The sequence below is a fragment of the Lampetra planeri genome, chromosome 30 (assembly GCF_965212315.1).
Source record: "Lampetra planeri chromosome 30, kcLamPlan1.2.h2, whole genome shotgun sequence".
Taxonomy (NCBI): Eukaryota; Metazoa; Chordata; class Hyperoartia; order Petromyzontiformes; family Petromyzontidae; genus Lampetra; species Lampetra planeri.
In genome coordinates, this window is record NC_136136.1 from 12005922 (window position 1) to 12026643 (window position 20722).

Here is a 20722-nt window from a genome sequence, read left to right on the forward strand (position 1 = left end):
CCAATCTCTCACATTAACACGCCAATCTCTCTCATTAACACGCCAATCTCTCTCATTAACACGCCAATCTCTCACATTAACACGCCAATCTCTCACATTAACACGCCAATCTCTCACATTAACACGCCAATCTCTCTCATTAACACGTCAATCTCTCTCATTAACACGCCAATCTCTCACATTAACACGCCAATCTCTCACGTTAACACGCCAATCTCTCTCATTAACACACCAATCTCTCTCATTAACACGCCAATCTCTCACATTAACACGCCAATCTCTCACATTAACACGCTAATCTCTCTCATTAACACGCCAATTTCTCTCATTAACACGCCAATCTCTCATTAACACACCAATCTCTCACATTAACACGCTAATCTCTCACATTAACACGCCAATCTCTCATTAACACGCTAATCTCTCATTAACACGCCAATCTCTCACATTAAAACGCCAATCTCTCTCATTAACACGCCAAATCTCTCACATTAACACGCCAATCTCTCACATTAACACGCCAATGTTTTTCATTAACATGCTAATCTCTCACATTAACACGCCAATCTCTCTCATTAACACGCCAATCTCTCACATTAACACGCCAATCTCTCACGTTAACACGCTAATCTCTCACATTAACACGCCAATCTCTCTCATTAACACGCCAATCTCTCTCATTAACACGCCAATCTCTCTCATTAACACGCCAATCTCTCACATTAACACGCTAATCTCTCACATTAACACACTAATCTCTCACATTAACACGCCAATCTCTAACATTAACATGCCAATCTCTCTCATTAACACGCCAATCTCTCTCATTAACACGCTAATCTCTCTCATTAACACGCTAATCTCTCACATTAACACGCCAATATCTCACATTAACACGACAATCTCTCATTAACACACCAATCTCTCACATTAACACGCTAATCTCTCACATTAACACGCCAATCTCTCACATTAACACGCCAATCTCTCACGTTAACACGCTAATCTCTCTCATTAACACGCCAATCTCTCACATTAACACGCCAATCTCTCACGTTAACACGCTAATCTCTCTCATTAACACGCCAATCTCTCTCATTAACACGCCAATCTCTCACGTTAACACGCTAATCTCACATTAACACGCCAATCTCTAACGTTAACACGCTAATCTCTCTCATTAACACGGCAATCTCTCACATTAAGACGCCAATCTCTCACGTTAACACGCTAATCTCTCTCGTTAACACGCCAATCTCTCACGTTAACACGCTAATCTCTCTCATTAACACGCTAATCTCTCATTAACACGCCAATCTCTCAGATTAACACGCCAATCTCTCACATTAACACGCTAATCTCTCTCATTAACACGCCAATCTCTCACATTAACACGCCAATCTCTCTCATTAACACGCCAATCTCTCTCAATAACACGCTAATCTCTCATTAACACGCTAATCTCTCACGTTAACACGCTAATCTCTCACATTAACACGCCAATCTAACACATTAACATGGCAATCTCTCACGTTAACACGCTAATCTCTCATTAACACGCCAATCTCTCTCATTAACACGCCAATCTCTCTCATTAACACGCCAATCTCACGTTAACACGCTAATCTCTCACATTAACACGCCAATCTCACGTTAACATGCTAATCTCTCTCATTAACACGCCAATCTCTCACGTTAACACGCTAATCTCTCACATTAACACGCCAATCTCTCACGTTAACACGCTAATCTCTCTCATTACCACACCAATCTCTCTCATTAACACAATAATCTCTCACATTAACACGCCAATCTCTCACATTAACACGCCAATCTCTCTCATTAACACGCCAATCTCTCACATTAAGACGCCAATCTCTCACATTAACACGCCAATCTCTCTCATTAACACGCTAATCTCTCTCATTAACACGCCAATCTCTCACATTAACACGCTAATCTCTCATTAACACGCTAATCTCTCTCATTAACACGCTAATCTCTCTCATTAACACGTCAATCTCTCTCATTAACACGCCAATCTCTCACATTAACACGCCAATCTCTCACGTTAACACGCCAATCTCTCTCATTAACACACCAATCTCTCTCATTAACACGCCAATCTCTCACATTAACACGCCAATCTCTCACATTAACACGCTAATCTCTCTCATTAACACGCCAATTTCTCTCATTAACACGCCAATCTCTCATTAACACACCAATCTCTCACATTAACACGCTAATCTCTCACATTAACACGCCAATCTCTCATTAACACGCTAATCTCTCATTAACACGCCAATCTCTCACATTAAAACGCCAATCTCTCTCATTAACACGCCAAATCTCTCACATTAACACGCCAATCTCTCACATTAACACGCCAATCTTTCATTAACATGCTAATCTCTCACATTAACACGCCAATCTCTCTCATTAACACGCCAATCTCTCTCATTAACACGCTAATCTCTCACATTAACACGCCAATCTCTCACGTTAACACGCCAATCTCTCTCATTAACACGCCAATCTCTCTCATTAACATGCCACTCTCTCTCATTAACACGCCAATCTCTCACATTAACACGCTAATCTCTCACATTAACACACTAATCTCTCACATTAACCCGCCAATCTCTAACATTAACATGCCAATCTCTCTCATTAACACGCCAATCTCTCTCATTAACACGCTAATCTCTCTCATTAACACGCTAATCTCTCACATTAACACGCCAATATCTCACATTAACACGACAATCTCTCATTAACACACCAATCTCTCACATTAACACGCTAATCTCTCACATTAACACGCCAATCTCTCACATTAACACGCTAATCTCTCACGTTAACACGCTAATCTCTCTCATTAACACGCCAATCTCTCACATTAACACGCCAATCTCTCACGTTAACACGCTAATCTCTCTCATTAACACGCCAATCTCTCTCATTAACACGCCAATCTCTCACGTTAACACGCTAATCTCACATTAACACGCCAATCTCTAACGTTAACACGCTAATCTCTCTCATTAACACGGCAATCTCTCACATTAAGACGCCAATCTCTCACGTTAACACGCTAATCTCTCTCGTTAACACGCCAATCTCTCACGTTAACACGCTAATCTCTCTCATTAACACGCTAATCTCTCTCATTAACACGCCAATCTCTCAGATTAACACGCCAATCTCTCACATTAACACGCTAATCTCTCTCATTAACACGCCAATCTCTCACATTAACATGCCAATCTCTCTCATTAACACGCCAATCTCTCTCAATAACACGCTAATCTCTCATTAACACGCTAATCTCTCACGTTAACACGCTAATCTCTCACATTAACACGCCAATCTAACACATTAACATGGCAATCTCTCACGTTAACACGCTAATCTCTCATTAACACGCCAATCTCTCTCATTAACACGCCAATCTCTCTCATTAACACGCCAATCTCACGTTAACACGCTAATCTCTCACATTAACACGCCAATCTCACGTTAACATGCTAATCTCTCTCATTAACACGCCAATCTCTCACGTTAACACGCTAATCTCTCACATTAACACGCCAATCTCTCACGTTAACACGCTAATCTCTCTCATTACCACACCAATCTCTCTCATTAACACGCCAATCTCTCTCATTAACACAATAATCTCTCACATTAACACGCCAATCTCTCTCATTAACACGCCAATCTCTCACATTAAGACGCCAATCTCTCACATTAACACGCCAATCTCTCTCATTAACACGCTAATCTCTCTCATTAACACGCCAATCTCTCACATTAACACGCTAATCTCTCATTAACACGCTAATCTCTCTCATTAACACGCTAATCTCTCTCATTAACACGCTAATCTCTCACATTAACACGCTAATCTCTCACATTAACACGCCAATCTCTCTCATTAACACGCCAATCTCTCACATTAACACGCCAATCTCTCTCATTAACACGCCAATCTCTCATTAACACGCCAATCTCTCACATTAACACGCTAATCTCTCACATTAACACGCCAATCTCTCTTATTAACACGCCAATCTCTCACATTAACACGCCAATTTCTCTCATTAACACGCTAATCTCTCTCATTAACACGCCAATCTCTCACATTAACACGCTAATCTCACATTAACACGCTAATCTCTCATTAACACGCCAATCTCTCTCATTAACATGCCAATCTCTCATTAACACGCCAATCTCTCACATTAACACGCCAATCTCTCTCATTAACACACCAATCTCTCTCATTAACACGCCAATCTCTCTCATTAACACGCCAATCTCTCTCATTAACACGCCAATCTCTCTCATTAACACGCCAATCTCTCTCATTAACACGCCAATCTCTCTCATTAACACGCCAATCTCTCACATTAACACGCCAATCTCTCACATTAACACGCCAATCTCTCACATTAACACGCCAATCTCTCACATTAACACGCTAATCTCTCTCATTAACACGCCAATCTCTCACATTAACACGCCAATCTCTCACATTAACACGCCAAACTCTCATTAACATGCCAATCTCTCTCATTAACACGCTAATCTCTCTCATTAACACGCTAATCTCTCACGTTAACACGCTACTCTCTCACATTAACACGCCAATCTCTCACATTAACACGGCAATCTCTCACGTTAACACGCTAATCTCTCATTAACACGCCAATCTCTCTCATTAACACGCCAATCTCACGTTAACACGCTAATCTCTCACATTAACACGCCAATCTCTCACGTTAACACGCTAATCTCTGTCATTAACACGCCAATCTCTCTTATTAACACGCCAATCTCTCTCATTAACACGCCAATCTCACGTTAACACGCTAATCTCTCACATTAACACGCCAATCTCTCACATTAACACGCTAATCTCTCACATTAACACGCCAATCTCTCTTATTAACACGCCAATCTCTCACATTAACACGCCAATTTCTCTCATTAACACGCTAATCTCTCTCATTAACACGCCAATCTCTCACATTAACACGCTAATCTCACATTAACACGCTAATCTCTCATTAACACGCCAATCTCTCTCATTAACATGCCAATCTCTCATTAACACGCCAATCTCTCACATTAACACGCCAATCTCTCTCATTAACACACCAATCTCTCTCATTAACACGCCAATCTCTCTCATTAACACGCCAATCTCTCTCATTAACACGCCAATCTCTCTCATTAACACGCCAATCTCTCTCATTAACACGCCAATCTCTCACATTAACACGCCAATCTCTCACATTAACACGCTAATCTCTCACATTAACACACCAATCTCTCTCATTAACACGCTAATCTCTCACATTAACACGCTAATCTCTCACATTAACACGCCAATCTCTCTCATTAACACGCCAATCTCTCACATTAACACGCCAATCTCTCTCATTAACACGCCAATCTCTCATTAACACGCCAATCTCTCACATTAACACGCTAATCTCTCACATTAACACGCCAATCTCTCTTATTAACACGCCAATCTCTCACATTAACACGCCAATTTCTCTCATTAACACGCTAATCTCTCTCATTAACACGCCAATCTCTCACATTAACACGCTAATCTCACATTAACACGCTAATCTCTCTCATTAACACGCTAATCTCTCTCATTAACACGCTAATCTCTCACGTTAACACGCTACTCTCTCACATTAACACGGCAATCTCTCACGTTAACACGCTAATCTCTCATTAACACGCCAATCTCTCTCATTAACACGCCAATCTCACGTTAACACGCTAATCTCTCACATTAACACGCCAATCTCTCACGTTAACACGCTAATCTCTGTCATTAACACGCCAATCTCTCTTATTAACACGCCAATCTCTCTCATTAACACGCCAATCTCACGTTAACACGCTAATCTCTCACATTAACACGCCAATCTCTCACATTAACACGCTAATCTCTCACATTAACACGCCAATCTCTCTTATTAACACGCCAATCTCTCACATTAACACGCCAATTTCTCTCATTAACACGCTAATCTCTCTCATTAACACGCCAATCTCTCACATTAACACGCTAATCTCACATTAACACGCTAATCTCTCATTAACACGCCAATCTCTCTCATTAACATGCCAATCTCTCATTAACACGCCAATCTCTCACATTAACACGCCAATCTCTCTCATTAACACACCAATCTCTCTCATTAACACGCCAATCTCTCTCATTAACACGCCAATCTCTCTCATTAACACGCCAATCTCTCTCATTAACACGCCAATCTCTCTCATTAACACGCCAATCTCTCACATTAACACGCCAATCTCTCACATTAACACGCTAATCTCTCACATTAACACGCCAATCTCTCTCATTAACACGCTAATCTCTCACATTAACACGCTAATCTCTCACATTAACACGCCAATCTCTCTCATTAACACGCCAATCTCTCTCATTAACACGCCAATCTCTCATTAACACGCCAATCTCTCACATTAACACGCTAATCTCTCACATTAACACGCCAATCTCTCTTATTAACACGCCAATCTCTCACATTAACACGCCAATTTCTCTCATTAACACGCTAATCTCTCTCATTAACACGCCAATCTCTCACATTAACACGCTAATCTCACATTAACACGCTAATCTCTCATTAACACGCCAATCTCTCTCATTAACATGCCAATCTCTCATTAACACGCCAATCTCTCACATTAACACGCCAATCTCTCTCATTAACACGCCAATCTCTCTCATTAACACGCCAATCTCTCTCATTAACACGCCAATCTCTCTCATTAACACGCCAATCTCTCTCATTAACACGCCAATCTCTCTCATTAACACGCCAATCTCTCTCATTAACACGCCAATCTCTCACATTAACACGCCAATCTCTCACATTAACATGCCAATCTCTCACATTAACACGCCAATCTCTCACATTAACACGCTAATCTCTCTCATTAACACGCCAATCTCTCACATTAACACGCCAATCTCTCACATTAACACGCCAAACTCTCATTAACATGCCAATCTCTCTCATTAACACGCTAATCTCTCTCATTAACACGCTAATCTCTCACGTTAACACGCTACTCTCTCACATTAACACGCCAATCTCTCACATTAACACGCCAATCTCTCTCATTAACACGTCAATCTCTCTCATTAACACCCCAATCTCTCACATTAACACGCCAATCTCTCACGTTAACACGCCAATCTCTCTCATTAACACACCAATCTCTCATTAACACGCCAATCTCTCACATTAACACGCCAATCTCTCACATTAACACGCTAATCTCTCTCATTAACACGCCAATTTCTCTCATTAACACGCCAATCTCTCATTAACACACCAATCTCTCACATTAACACGCTAATCTCTCACATTAACACGCCAATCTCTCATTAACACGCTAATCTCTCATTAACACGCCAATCTCTCACATTAAAACGCCAATCTCTCTCATTAACACGCCAAATCTCTCACATTAACACGCCAATCTCTCACATTAACACGCCAATCTCTTTCATTAACATGCTAATCTCTCACATTAACACGCCAATCTCTCTCATTAACACGCCAATCTCTCTCATTAACACGCTAATCTCTCACATTAACACGCCAATCTCTCACGTTAACACGCCAATCTCTCTCATTAACACGCCAATCTCTCTCATTAACACGCCAATCTCTCTCATTAACACGCAATCTCTCACATTAACACGCTAATCTCTCACATTAACACACTAATCTCTCACATTAACCCGCCAATCTCTAACATTAACATGCCAATCTCTCTCATTAACACGCCAATCTCTCTCATTAACACGCTAATCTCTCTCATTAACACGCTAATCTCTCACATTAACACGCCAATATCTCACATTAACACGACAATCTCTCATTAACACACCAATCTCTCACATTAACACGCTAATCTCTCACATTAACACGCCAATCTCTCACATTAACACGCCAATCTCTCACGTTAACACGCTAATCTCTCTCATTAACACGCCAATCTCTCACATTAACACGCCAATCTCTCACGTTAACACGCTAATCTCTCTCATTAACACGCCAATCTCTCTCATTAACACGCCAATCTCTCACGTTAACACGCTAATCTCACATTAACACGCCAATCTCTAACGTTAACACGCTAATCTCTCTCATTAACACGGCAATCTCTCACATTAAGACGCCAATCTCTCACGTTAACACGCTAATCTCTCTCGTTAACACGCCAATCTCTCACGTTAACACGCTAATCTCTCTCATTAACACGCTAATCTCTCTCATTAACACGCCAATCTCTCAGATTAACACGCCAATCTCTCACATTAACACGCTAATCTCTCTCATTAACACGCCAATCTCTCACATTAACATGCCAATCTCTCTCATTAACACGCCAATCTCTCTCAATAACACGCTAATCTCTCATTAACACGCTAATCTCTCACGTTAACACGCTAATCTCTCACATTAACACGCCAATCTAACACATTAACATGGCAATCTCTCACGTTAACACGCTAATCTCTCATTAACACGCCAATCTCTCTCATTAACACGCCAATCTCTCTCATTAACACGCCAATCTCACGTTAACACGCTAATCTCTCACATTAACACGCCAATCTCACGTTAACATGCTAATCTCTCTCATTAACACGCCAATCTCTCACGTTAACACGCTAATCTCTCACATTAACACGCCAATCTCTCACGTTAACACGCTAATCTCTCTCATTACCACACCAATCTCTCTCATTAACACGCCAATCTCTCTCATTAACACAATAATCTCTCACATTAACACGCCAATCTCTCTCATTAACACGCCAATCTCTCACATTAAGACGCCAATCTCTCACATTAACACGCCAATCTCTCTCATTAACACGCTAATCTCTCTCATTAACACGCCAATCTCTCACATTAACACGCTAATCTCTCATTAACACGCTAATCTCTCTCATTAACACGCTAATCTCTCTCATTAACACGCTAATCTCTCACATTAACACGCTAATCTCTCACATTAACACGCCAATCTCTCTCATTAACACGCCAATCTCTCACATTAACACGCCAATCTCTCTCATTAACACGCCAATCTCTCATTAACACGCCAATCTCTCACATTAACACGCTAATCTCTCACATTAACACGCCAATCTCTCTTATTAACACGCCAATCTCTCACATTAACACGCCAATTTCTCTCATTAACACGCTAATCTCTCTCATTAACACGCCAATCTCTCACATTAACACGCTAATCTCACATTAACACGCTAATCTCTCATTAACACGCCAATCTCTCTCATTAACATGCCAATCTCTCATTAACACGCCAATCTCTCACATTAACACGCCAATCTCTCTCATTAACACACCAATCTCTCTCATTAACACGCCAATCTCTCTCATTAACACGCCAATCTCTCTCATTAACACGCCAATCTCTCTCATTAACACGCCAATCTCTCTCATTAACACGCCAATCTCTCTCATTAACACGCCAATCTCTCACATTAACACGCCAATCTCTCACATTAACACGCCAATCTCTCACATTAACACGCCAATCTCTCACATTAACACGCTAATCTCTCTCATTAACACGCCAATCTCTCACATTAACACGCCAATCTCTCACATTAACACGCCAAACTCTCATTAACATGCCAATCTCTCTCATTAACACGCTAATCTCTCTCATTAACACGCTAATCTCTCACGTTAACACGCTACTCTCTCACATTAACACGCCAATCTCTCACATTAACACGGCAATCTCTCACGTTAACACGCTAATCTCTCATTAACACGCCAATCTCTCTCATTAACACGCCAATCTCACGTTAACACGCTAATCTCTCACATTAACACGCCAATCTCTCACGTTAACACGCTAATCTCTGTCATTAACACGCCAATCTCTCTTATTAACACGCCAATCTCTCTCATTAACACGCCAATCTCACGTTAACACGCTAATCTCTCACATTAACACGCCAATCTCTCACATTAACACGCTAATCTCTCACATTAACACGCCAATCTCTCTTATTAACACGCCAATCTCTCACATTAACACGCCAATTTCTCTCATTAACACGCTAATCTCTCTCATTAACACGCCAATCTCTCACATTAACACGCTAATCTCACATTAACACGCTAATCTCTCATTAACACGCCAATCTCTCTCATTAACATGCCAATCTCTCATTAACACGCCAATCTCTCACATTAACACGCCAATCTCTCTCATTAACACACCAATCTCTCTCATTAACACGCCAATCTCTCTCATTAACACGCCAATCTCTCTCATTAACACGCCAATCTCTCACATTAACACGCCAATCTCTCACATTAACACGCCAATCTCTCACATTAACACGCTAATCTCTCTCATTAACACGCCAATCTCTCACATTAACACGCCAATCTCTCACATTAACACGCCAAACTCTCATTAACATGCCAATCTCTCTCATTAACACGCTAATCTCTCTCATTAACACGCTAATCTCTCACGTTAACACGCTACTCTCTCACATTAACACGCCAATCTCTCACATTAACACGGCAATCTCTCACGTTAACACGCTAATCTCTCATTAACACGCCAATCTCTCTCATTAACACGCCAATCTCACGTTAACACGCTAATCTCTCACGTTAACACGCCAATCTCTCACGTTAACACGCTAATCTCTGTCATTAACACGCCAATCTCTCACGTTAACACGCCAATCTCTCACGTTAACACGATAATCTCTCATTAACAAGCCAATCTCTCTCATTAACACGCCAATCTCTCTCATTAACACGCTAATCTCTCACATTAACACGCCAATCTCTCACGTTAACACGCCAATCTCTCACATTAACACGCCAATCTCTCTCATTAACACGCCAATCTCTCTCATTAACACGCCAATCTCTCACATTAACACGCCAATCTCTCACATTAACACGCTAATCTCACATTAACACACTAATCTCTCACATTAACACGCCAATCTCTAACATTAACATGCCAATCTCTCTCATTAACACGCCAATCTCTCTCATTAACACGCTAATCTCTCATTAACACGCTAATCTCTCACATTAACACGCCAATATCTCACATTAACACGACAATCTCTCATTAACACACCAATCTCTCACATTAACACGCTAATCTCTCACATTAACACGCCAATCTCTCACATTAACACGCCAATCTCTCACGTTAACACGCTAATCTCACATTAACACGCCAATCTCTAACGTTAACACGCTAATCTCTCTCATTAACACGGCAATCTCTCACATTAAGACGCCAATCTCTCACGTTAACACGCTAATCTCTCTCGTTAACACGCCAATCTCTCACGTTAACACGCTAATCTCTCTCATTAACACGCTAATCTCTCTCATTAACACGCCAATCTCTCTCATTAACACGCCAATCTAACTCATTAACACGCCAATCTCTCAGATTAACACGCCAATCTCTCACATTAACACGCTAATCTCTCTCATTAAAACGCCAATCTCTCACATTAACACGCCAATCTCTCTCATCAACATGCCAATCTCTCACATTAACACGCCAATCTCTCTCATTAACACGCCAATCTCTCTCATTAACACGCCAATCTCTCACATTAACACGCTAATCTCTTTCATTAACATGCCAATCTCTCTCATTAACACGCCAATCTCTCACATTAACACGCTAATCTCTCACATTAACACACCAATCTCTCTCATTAACACGCTAATCTCTCACATTAACACGCTAATCTCTCACATTAACACGCCAATCTCTCACATTAACACGCCAATCTCTCACATTAACACGCTAATCTCTCTCATTAACACGCCAATCTCTCTCATTAACACGCTAATCTCTCTCATTAACACGCCAATCTCTCTCATTAACACGCTAATCTCTCTCATTAATACGCTAATCTCTCTCGTTAACACGCTAATCTCTCACGTTAACACGCTAATCTCTCACATTAACACGCTAATCTCTCACATTAACACGCTGATCTCTCATTAAAATGCTAATCTCTCTCATTAACACGCCAATCTCTCACGTTAACATGCTAATCTCCCACATTAACACGCCAATCTCTCTCATTAACACGCCAATCTCCAACATTAACACGCCAATCTCTCTCATTAACACGCCAATCTCTCACATTAACACGCCAATCTCTCATTAACACGCCAATCTCCCACATTAACACGCCAATCTCTCATTAACACGCCAATCTCTCTCATTAACACGCCAATCTCTCTCATTAACACGCCAATCTCTCTCATTAACACGCTAATCTCCCACATTAACACGCCAATCTCTCTCATTAACACGCTAATCTCCCACATTAACACGCCAATCTCTCTCATTAACACGCTAATCTCCCACATTAACACGCCAATCTCTCTCATTAACACGCCAATCTCTCTCATTAACACGCCAATCTCTCATTAACACGCTAATCTCTCATTAACACGCCAATCTCTCTCATTAACACGCCAATCTCCCACATTGACACGCCAATCTCTCTCATTAACACGCCAATCTCTCACATTAACACGCCAATCTCTCTCATTAACACGCCAATCTCTCACATTAACACGTCAATCTCTCACATTAACACGTCAATCTCTCACATTAACACGCTAATCTCTCTCATGAACACGCCAATCTCTCTCATGAACACGCCAATCTCTCTCATTAACACGCCAATCTCTCTCATTAACACGCCAATCTCTCTCATTAACACGCTAATCTCTCACATTAACACGCCAATCTCTCACATTAACACGCTAATCTCTCACATTAACACGCCAATCTCTCTCATTAACACACCAATCTCTCATTAACACGCCAATCTCTCTAATTAACACGCCAATCTCTCACATTAACACGCCAATCTCTCACATTAACACGCTAAGCTCTCACATTAACACGCCAATCTCTCTCATTAACACGCCAATCTCTCTCATTAACACGCCAATCTCTCTCATTAACACGCTAATCTCTCACATTAACACGCCAATCTCTCTCATTAACACGCTAATCTCCCACATTAACACGCCAATCTCTCTCATTAACACGCCAATCTCTCTCATTAACACGCCAATCTCTCTCATTAACACGCCAATCTCTCACATTAACACGATAATCTCTCTCATTAACACGCCAATCTGTCTCATTAACACGCTAATCTCTCTCATTAACACGCTAATCTCTCACATTAACACGCCAATCTCCCACATTAACACGCTAATCTCTCACGTTAACACGCCAATCTCTCACGTTAATATGCTAATCTCTCACATTAACACGCTAATCTCTCACATTAACACGCTAATCTCTCATTAACACGATAATTTTACATTGATTATCTTTATTAATTTGTACCTATCTACATGACTTTACCGAAAGACCCAAAGAATATGCCACGTAATATTAAGGTACAATAATGAACATGGCAAGGTTTCGCAAATCAACGAGCTGCACAGGCTGCGGGATATCCATGTCCGTGAAGTGTGCCTTTTAGCACGCTAATTATGGAAATTAAGCATTAAGATTACTCTAATTGGCGTACATTGTGTAGCCGGTCTCCATAGCAACAACGCGGCACTGCTCCACGTACTGCCTTTGCTGCAGCATTCTCTCACTGTACCTCCATCTGTTAGTTTATTATTCCGCTCGTTTGCCCAGCGGTGTCTCACCCGAGTCTCAAGATTCCTTGCAGAAGTGTTCCTGGTAGGGTGCGATGTTATTGCTGCTGCTGCTGTGTGATCCCAAGTGAGTCATTGGGAGGTATTTTGTCAGCAATGGCGATGTGTGGCCCAATACCAGTTACGCTTTATGGATTTTTATTAAAAAAATATATATTTTAGCTACGGGAGAAGCCAGCAGAACCCCATAAAGAACACGGGAGAACGTCTAAACTTCACACACCAAGGCACCCAAGTCGGGAATCTACCCCAGGGCCCTTCTTGCTGCGAGACACCACCCTGCCGCCATCTCTGCACGGCCTCCGGAGTGAAAGCGACATTCACAGTCTATCGTGTTTTCACGTCAGCTGCCGTCCCCACAGCCAAACAGCCACCACGGCGCTCCCCAGCCGAGGTGAACAAACTGGGAGCAGCAGCAGCAGCAGCCACCCGGTTTCTCTCACGTCGTCCCCCTCTGGAGAAGCATCGCGGTACAGAAAAGGGAGCCGCCATGTAAATTGCCGGTGGTTGTCGTGTCGGCTGCCGTGGCGCCGCGTGCCGGCAGGTGGACACCGCTGGGTACGACCGATCGCTGCGGGCTGGAGGATGCGTCCAAGTGTGCCCGTGGTCCAAAACCAACATTTGCCCGTGGTGCGAGCGGCACAGCCGATTCACAGGGACGGTGGGCCAAGTGGGCCGGGCCTACGTCCAGGCAGGGTTGGCCCAAGCCCAGCGGCAGGGGCCGCTCCCGACACAACAGCCGCTGCGTGGGCAGGCCACGCTCTCCCGGGCCTCACAGCGGCGGTGTCCCGCCAGCCCCGACGCGTTCACGTCCTTCGTTAGAACTCCCTCACACGGCGACCGTGACTCTCACGGCGAGGGGACATTTTACGTCAAGCAACGGCGGCGTGCGCCGTTGATCTATTTGTATGTTGACATGTGTGACCGGGTGTGATATTCATTGTATAAATCCAAACAGTGTAGGCGATGCATTTCAAATGTAACATACCTGCAATTATATGTTCGCTATGTACCCTTTGCAAATGAGGTGTTTCATCTCAAGGGACTGCTCAGGTGAAACGTTTCATGGTTTAATTGCTGAATGATTATTTTTTGTAATAATCGCAGATTCAATTTTTGCAATAATAGCAGGTCAAAGTTTCTTCCTGATCAACGCAGCAGTTAGACAGCATTTGTTTCCATTGGCAGGAGCCAATGCTGGAAATTCCACAGTCCCATGTTGGAGGCAGTTTCCCTAGGACAACTACTCGCTTCCCACAAAGTGGTACTAATTTTATCAACCTTAGGGAGGGGGGGCGATGGGCTCAGTCAAACCCCAACTTGGGATTTAAATTCCCCACCTTCCAACTGCGTATGGCAGATGCACACCAACAGCAACTGGGACCAAGACGCTAACTACCTAAATCTCCTTCAAGCTACTAAACGGAATCTGACGGATGTGGCACGGGGTCACGCAGTTTGCCGGGAACTGCCGTCTGAATTCCCTCCCCAATCCACGGAGGGTTTCAACCAAAGCCGCCCTCCACCCCCTTCTCATCCAATTCGAGGCAAAAGGCTTCAAAGCCATCACGGAGGACCGGCCGGTGCTCACCTTCACCTCACACCGCGCCGTGGTCCGGGCCACAGCTCACGGCGGATTGTGCCTCTTGAGAAGCGATCCGCGTGTCTGAACGGCGCTAACTTGGCACTCCGCTGGGGTCACGTGACGGAACGGTGTCCGCTGGCGAGCGCAATCACACACGGAGAAGGTGGGGGAGAATATACAGAGAAGTATACAGAAAGTATACAGAGAATATACAGAGAGCGTACAGAGAGCGTACAGAGAAGAACAAAAGACAAGATGATACATGGAGAAATCCCAATTGTGTTCCTCCATGCGACGGTATTTTCCTCACGTCCCATTGGCCACGGCGGCCTTCTGGGAGTCATGGGAGCGGTGGCAGCCTTCAGTCATTTGCAGGTGGCTTCCTTTAGGATAAAACAAATTTAGTTTTAAATTATCACTTCTGGAATGAAACGACAATTGTAAAACATAACTTATATTATTTTTTGAGAATACTTCATTGCCCTTAAAATAATAACAATAATTCACGTCTAAACTTTTTCCAGGGTGGCCCTGCTCATGATATCACTAATGTGTTTTAATACACTTTTATTTTAGTATTAATTTGGAGGAAATAATTATAATATCTGACCAGTAATATGAAAATTTACTAACATAAGTGGATTAATAATACTTTAATGATATCACGAGGAAATAATAATAACATCTGACACTGAATCATAACATCAGTCACGAAAGCCTCGGTGTAAACACCGGGCACACCCACGTCATGCCCACCCACCGAACACACCGAGACACAGAGCGTGGAGCAGAGCATGGATCAGAGCGTGGATCAGAGCGTGGATCAGAGCGTGGATCAGAGCGTGGATTAGAGCGTGGATCAGAGTGTGGAGCAGAGCGTGGATCACAGTGTGGATCAGAGCGTTGAGCAAAGCGTGGATCAGAGCGCGGATCAGAGCGTGGATCAGAGCGTGGATCAGAGCGTGGATCAGAGCGTGGAGCAGAGCGTGGAGCAGAGCGTGGAGCAGAGCGTGGATCAGAGCGTGGATCAGAGCGTGGAGCAGAGCGTGGATCAGAGCGTGGAGCAGAGCGTGGATCAGAGCGTGGATCAGAGCGTGGAGCAGAGCGTGGATCAGAGCGTGGAGCAGAGCGCGGATCAGAGCGCGGATCAGAGCGTGGAGCAGAGCGTGGATCAGAGCGTGGATCAGAGCGTGGATCAGAGCGTGGAGCAGAGCGTGGAGCAGAGCGTGGAGCACATCGTGGAGCAGAGCGTGGATCAGAGCGCGGATCAGAGCGCGGATCAGAGCGTGGAGCAGAGCGTGGAGCAGAGCGTGGATCAGAGCGTGGAGCAGAGCGTGGAGCAGAGCGTGGAGCAGAGCGTGGAGCAGAGCGTGGAGCAGAGCGTGGATCAGAGCGTGGATCAGAGCGTGGATCAGAGCGTGGAGCAGAGCGTGGAGCAGAGCGTGGATCAGAGCGTGGAGCACATCGTGGAGCAGAGCGTGGATCAGAGCGTGGAGCAGAGCGTGGAGCAGAGCGTGGATCAGAGCGTGGAGCAGAGCGTGGATCAGAGCGTGGAGCAGAGCGTGGATCAGAGCGTGGATCAGAGCGTGGAGCAGAGCGTGGAGCAGAGCGTGGATCAGAGCGTGGATCAGAGCGTGGATCAGAGCGTGGAGCAGAGCGTGGAGCAGAGCGTGGATCAGAGCGTGGAGCACATCGTGGAGCAGAGCGTGGATCAGAGCGTGGAGCAGAGCGTGGAGCAGAGCGTGGATCAGAGCGTGGAGCAGAGCGTGGATCAGAGCGTGGAGCAGAGCGTGGATCAGAGCGTGGAGCACATCGTGGAGCAGAGCGTGGATCAGAGCGCGGATCAGAGCGCGGATCAGAGCGCGGAGCAGAGCGTGGAGCAGAGCGTGGATCAGAGCGTGGAGCAGAGCGTGGAGCAGAGCGTGGAGCAGAGCGTGGAGCAGAGCGTGGATCAGAGCGTGGAGCAGAGCGTGGAGCAGAGCGTGGATCAGAGCGTGGAGCAGAGCGTGGAGCAGAGCGTGGAGCAGAGCGTGGAGCAGAGCGTGGATCAGAGCGTGGATCAGAGCGTGGAGCAGAGCGTGGAGCAGAGCGTGGATCAGAGCGTGGAGCAGAGCGTGGAGCAGAGCGTGGAGCAGAGCGTGGATCAGAGCGTGGAGCAGAGCGTGGATCAGAGCGTGGAGCAGAGCGTGGAGCAGAGCGTGGAGCAGAGCGTGAAGCAGAGCGTGGATCAGAGCGTGGATCAGAGCGTGGAGCAGAGCGTGGAGCAGAGCGTGGATCAGAGCGTGGAGCACAGTGTGGATCAGAGCGTGGATCAGAGCGTGGATCAGAGCGTGGAGCAGAGCGTGGAGCAGAGCGTGGAGCACAGTGTGGAGCAGAGCGTGGATCAGAGCGTGGAGCAGAGCGTGGATCAGAGCGTGGAACACAGTGTGGAGCACCTCGCCCTTGGTCTGCTGGCTCCTGACATTTCTCATGTCGAGGCCGAGCATATTGGCAGTGTCAGCTTTGTACGATGGAAGAGGTCAACACAGTCAGCCTGGATATTCTCGGAGTGGTTTTCCCACGACACCACCACCACCACACAGTTGGGCGGCAGCGTAGGCATGGAAACCAGCCGGGTGGCTCCGCGGTAAAGCGAGCGGCTCGCAGGCGGAGAGTCGAGAGTTCAGACCCTGGTCGGGGGTTCACTCGGCCCGTCGTCCCTCTCGGGGAGAAAGTATTGGTGCCACTTTTGTGGTGAAGTCAAGAGGGGTTGTCCTAAGGACAGATTCATCCTCACCATAGGGATGTGGAATTTCCACCGAGGGCTCAGGGCCGTGAACAGGAGATCAACGGCAATGGCCTCTTTGCTCATTTAGAGTAGGCATGGCATGAAGGGCCGATGAACTGGAGCCTCTGCGCTGCTACAGCTGCTCAGCCCCTGCTGCTGCTCAACCCCCCCCACCACTCCCCATTCATGAATTATGCCAAAGCCCCGCCCACCCTCCCGATTCATTCATTCGGTGGCAAGATGTTAACTACCTCACCTGGTATACAGGATGTTGTGGATTTGATCACGACCCTAACGCTTGCTCTGTATTTTAAGTTTGTGTGTACGCCCCGTGATCGCGTGGACTCTTCTCCGGGTCGTCCGGTTTTCCCCTCGTTATGTAGAATCAACATCACGCGTTTAGAGCATTTAATTTGACTGCTATAAATATACACACGATAGGCCACTTCGCCGAGCTGTCATTTGTCACCAGGTCACTTCTGAAAAAAAGAACTGCATAGTTCAGTAGGCCTTACCTGGTAAAATAAAAATAGTTTAAAGTTTTAATTAATTATGCCTAGCCCCAGGTTGTGATTGGGCCGAGAATGCTGGCATGAAACACTCACTCACTCATTCACTTCATAATTTTCCTCTAATAATGGAGAGGGCACCTCCTGGAATGAACAATACGTGGAGGCGGATGAGGTGATGATGGTGATTGTGATGATAGGCTGGGTAGATGTGTGACGATATGATATGTGGACTGGGGGGGGTGGTATTCAACCTATAATGAACGGGTCACAAGCAACCCAAGTGTCTCCCCACCTCAAATATTTGCGAACCGCAGGGGTGAAAATTAAATATAACTCCTTCAAACACACAAGACACCAGCAACAAGACCCTATATTGTAAAGTAAGTTTCCAATGCATTACCATTCAGTCGGGGTGATAATGCTATTGTATAATAGACAATACCTGTTACGCGAGCATAATCCTACTGCACAAATGTGTTTGGTTTTTTTTTGTTAACAAAAAATGCGTGTGAAAAATAACAAGAGGTTTTACCCTTTCTGGCAATAACATAGGAGGTGTTAAGATGTTCAAACACCAAATGGAAACCTTTTTCAAGGATTCAAGTCTGCATTAACCACACGTACTTGTGGTGAACATGCAATCAAACATGCTCTGATAATAATATATGGGCATTGCCTTTGAAACTGATTGGGCTACACCAGAGACAGCCTCTTTAGGGCCCAGTCTCACCACCAGTGTCAGAGTAGAGAACAACGCCACAAGGCGAACAGCACAAAGACAATGCCACTATCAGAGCATCTAGAGCTGATCGCCTTTTAGTGTTCTCTGGTCTGACACTGGTGGTGAGACTGGTCCTTAAAGAGGCTGTCTCTGGTGTAGGCCAATCAGTTTCAAAGGCAATCCCCATAAATTATGATCAGAGCATGTTTGTTTGCATGTTCACCACAAGTACGTGTGTTTAATGCAGACTTGATTCCTTGCATCAAGTTTCTATTTGGTCTTTGAACATCTGAACACCTCCTGAATGGGTAAAACCTCGTCTTATTTGTCATACTTTGATACTGGAAAAAAAGGTCCCATGATAAAAATTAAATTCTGTGCCTTCATCACATTGATGCACGATCGACGATAGACTGCGTGCCAGCACGCAAAGTAAACACGGCGACCTTCGCATGTGATGACCACGTGATGTTTACTGCGTGCTGTTTGTAACAGACAAAGCGAGGCTCCAATCTCGCTAGACCGAGACGCGATCCGTACGCGGCAATTTGTTATCCGCCCAAGCCAAGGGTATGGGCAACCTGGCATCTTGTGTCATGTAGTATTCCACACGCTGGCCACATCGAAATCACAAGGCCCAGGATGCCCACCATCACCACGATGCCGCGTGTCTTCGATGGCCTTCGTCAACGGTGCCGAGCATCACCTCGCATCTTACGAGTCCCACGTTCCAATTCGAACATTTCCAACGAGTGTTTGCAATGTATCTTTAATTTATATTAATGGGAATAACATTGACATTCGTGAAAAAAAGCTTTGTGATTAACTGCAACCTTAAGAACTCTGTACTCCGATGTCTTTGAAGTACGCTATGCTACCATGGGCGTCGGGTGAATACACTTCGGTAATTACAAGTCATAACAAAATGTATCACTTTGGTACAAGTCTTAAAGTAACTCTTTTTGCTTTGAAGTTCAAATTGGCGAGTTGTGTGTTCTAAGTGTGCTTTTCCAAGCGTGTTCTGCATGCAAGCCAAACTCTGTTCAAATAGTCGTGCGCACGTATCCTCCTCTAAAGCCGCCTCCTTGAACAGCAATCAAGTTAATGTGCCTCAACAACTGGCTGAGGATGTCCACATCTCCGTCCATGCGCACGTGTCCTGTCACGGCTCGCGTGCACGAGTGCAGCGGCACTCGTCGGGAGCGAGTGCTTGTCAGCCAGCGTGTTTGAGGAAATTGTTTCAGCGGCTATTGGTTTTAAAACAAAGCAGTTAACTCCCTGAAGGAAGGCCGTGCGGCCGATGGGATGTAAAAA

The 20722-nt window shown here is 44.7% G+C and overlaps 1 protein-coding gene across 22 annotated transcripts in view; it reads right to left on the reverse strand.

Moving 5' to 3' along the window:
- FUT8 (fucosyltransferase 8) overlaps positions 1-20722 on the reverse strand; it is a 388964-nt gene that overhangs the window by 223984 nt on the left and 144258 nt on the right. For 11 of the 22 annotated variants that reach the window (XM_078608810.1, XM_078608809.1, XM_078608801.1 and 8 more), the window contains one exon: positions 15415-15543. The exons of the other annotated variants lie outside the window; for them this stretch is intronic. The gene's annotated coding sequence lies outside the window, so the exon portion shown is untranslated. The remainder of the gene's footprint in view (positions 1-15414; positions 15544-20722) is intronic. 22 annotated transcript variants of the gene reach the window in all.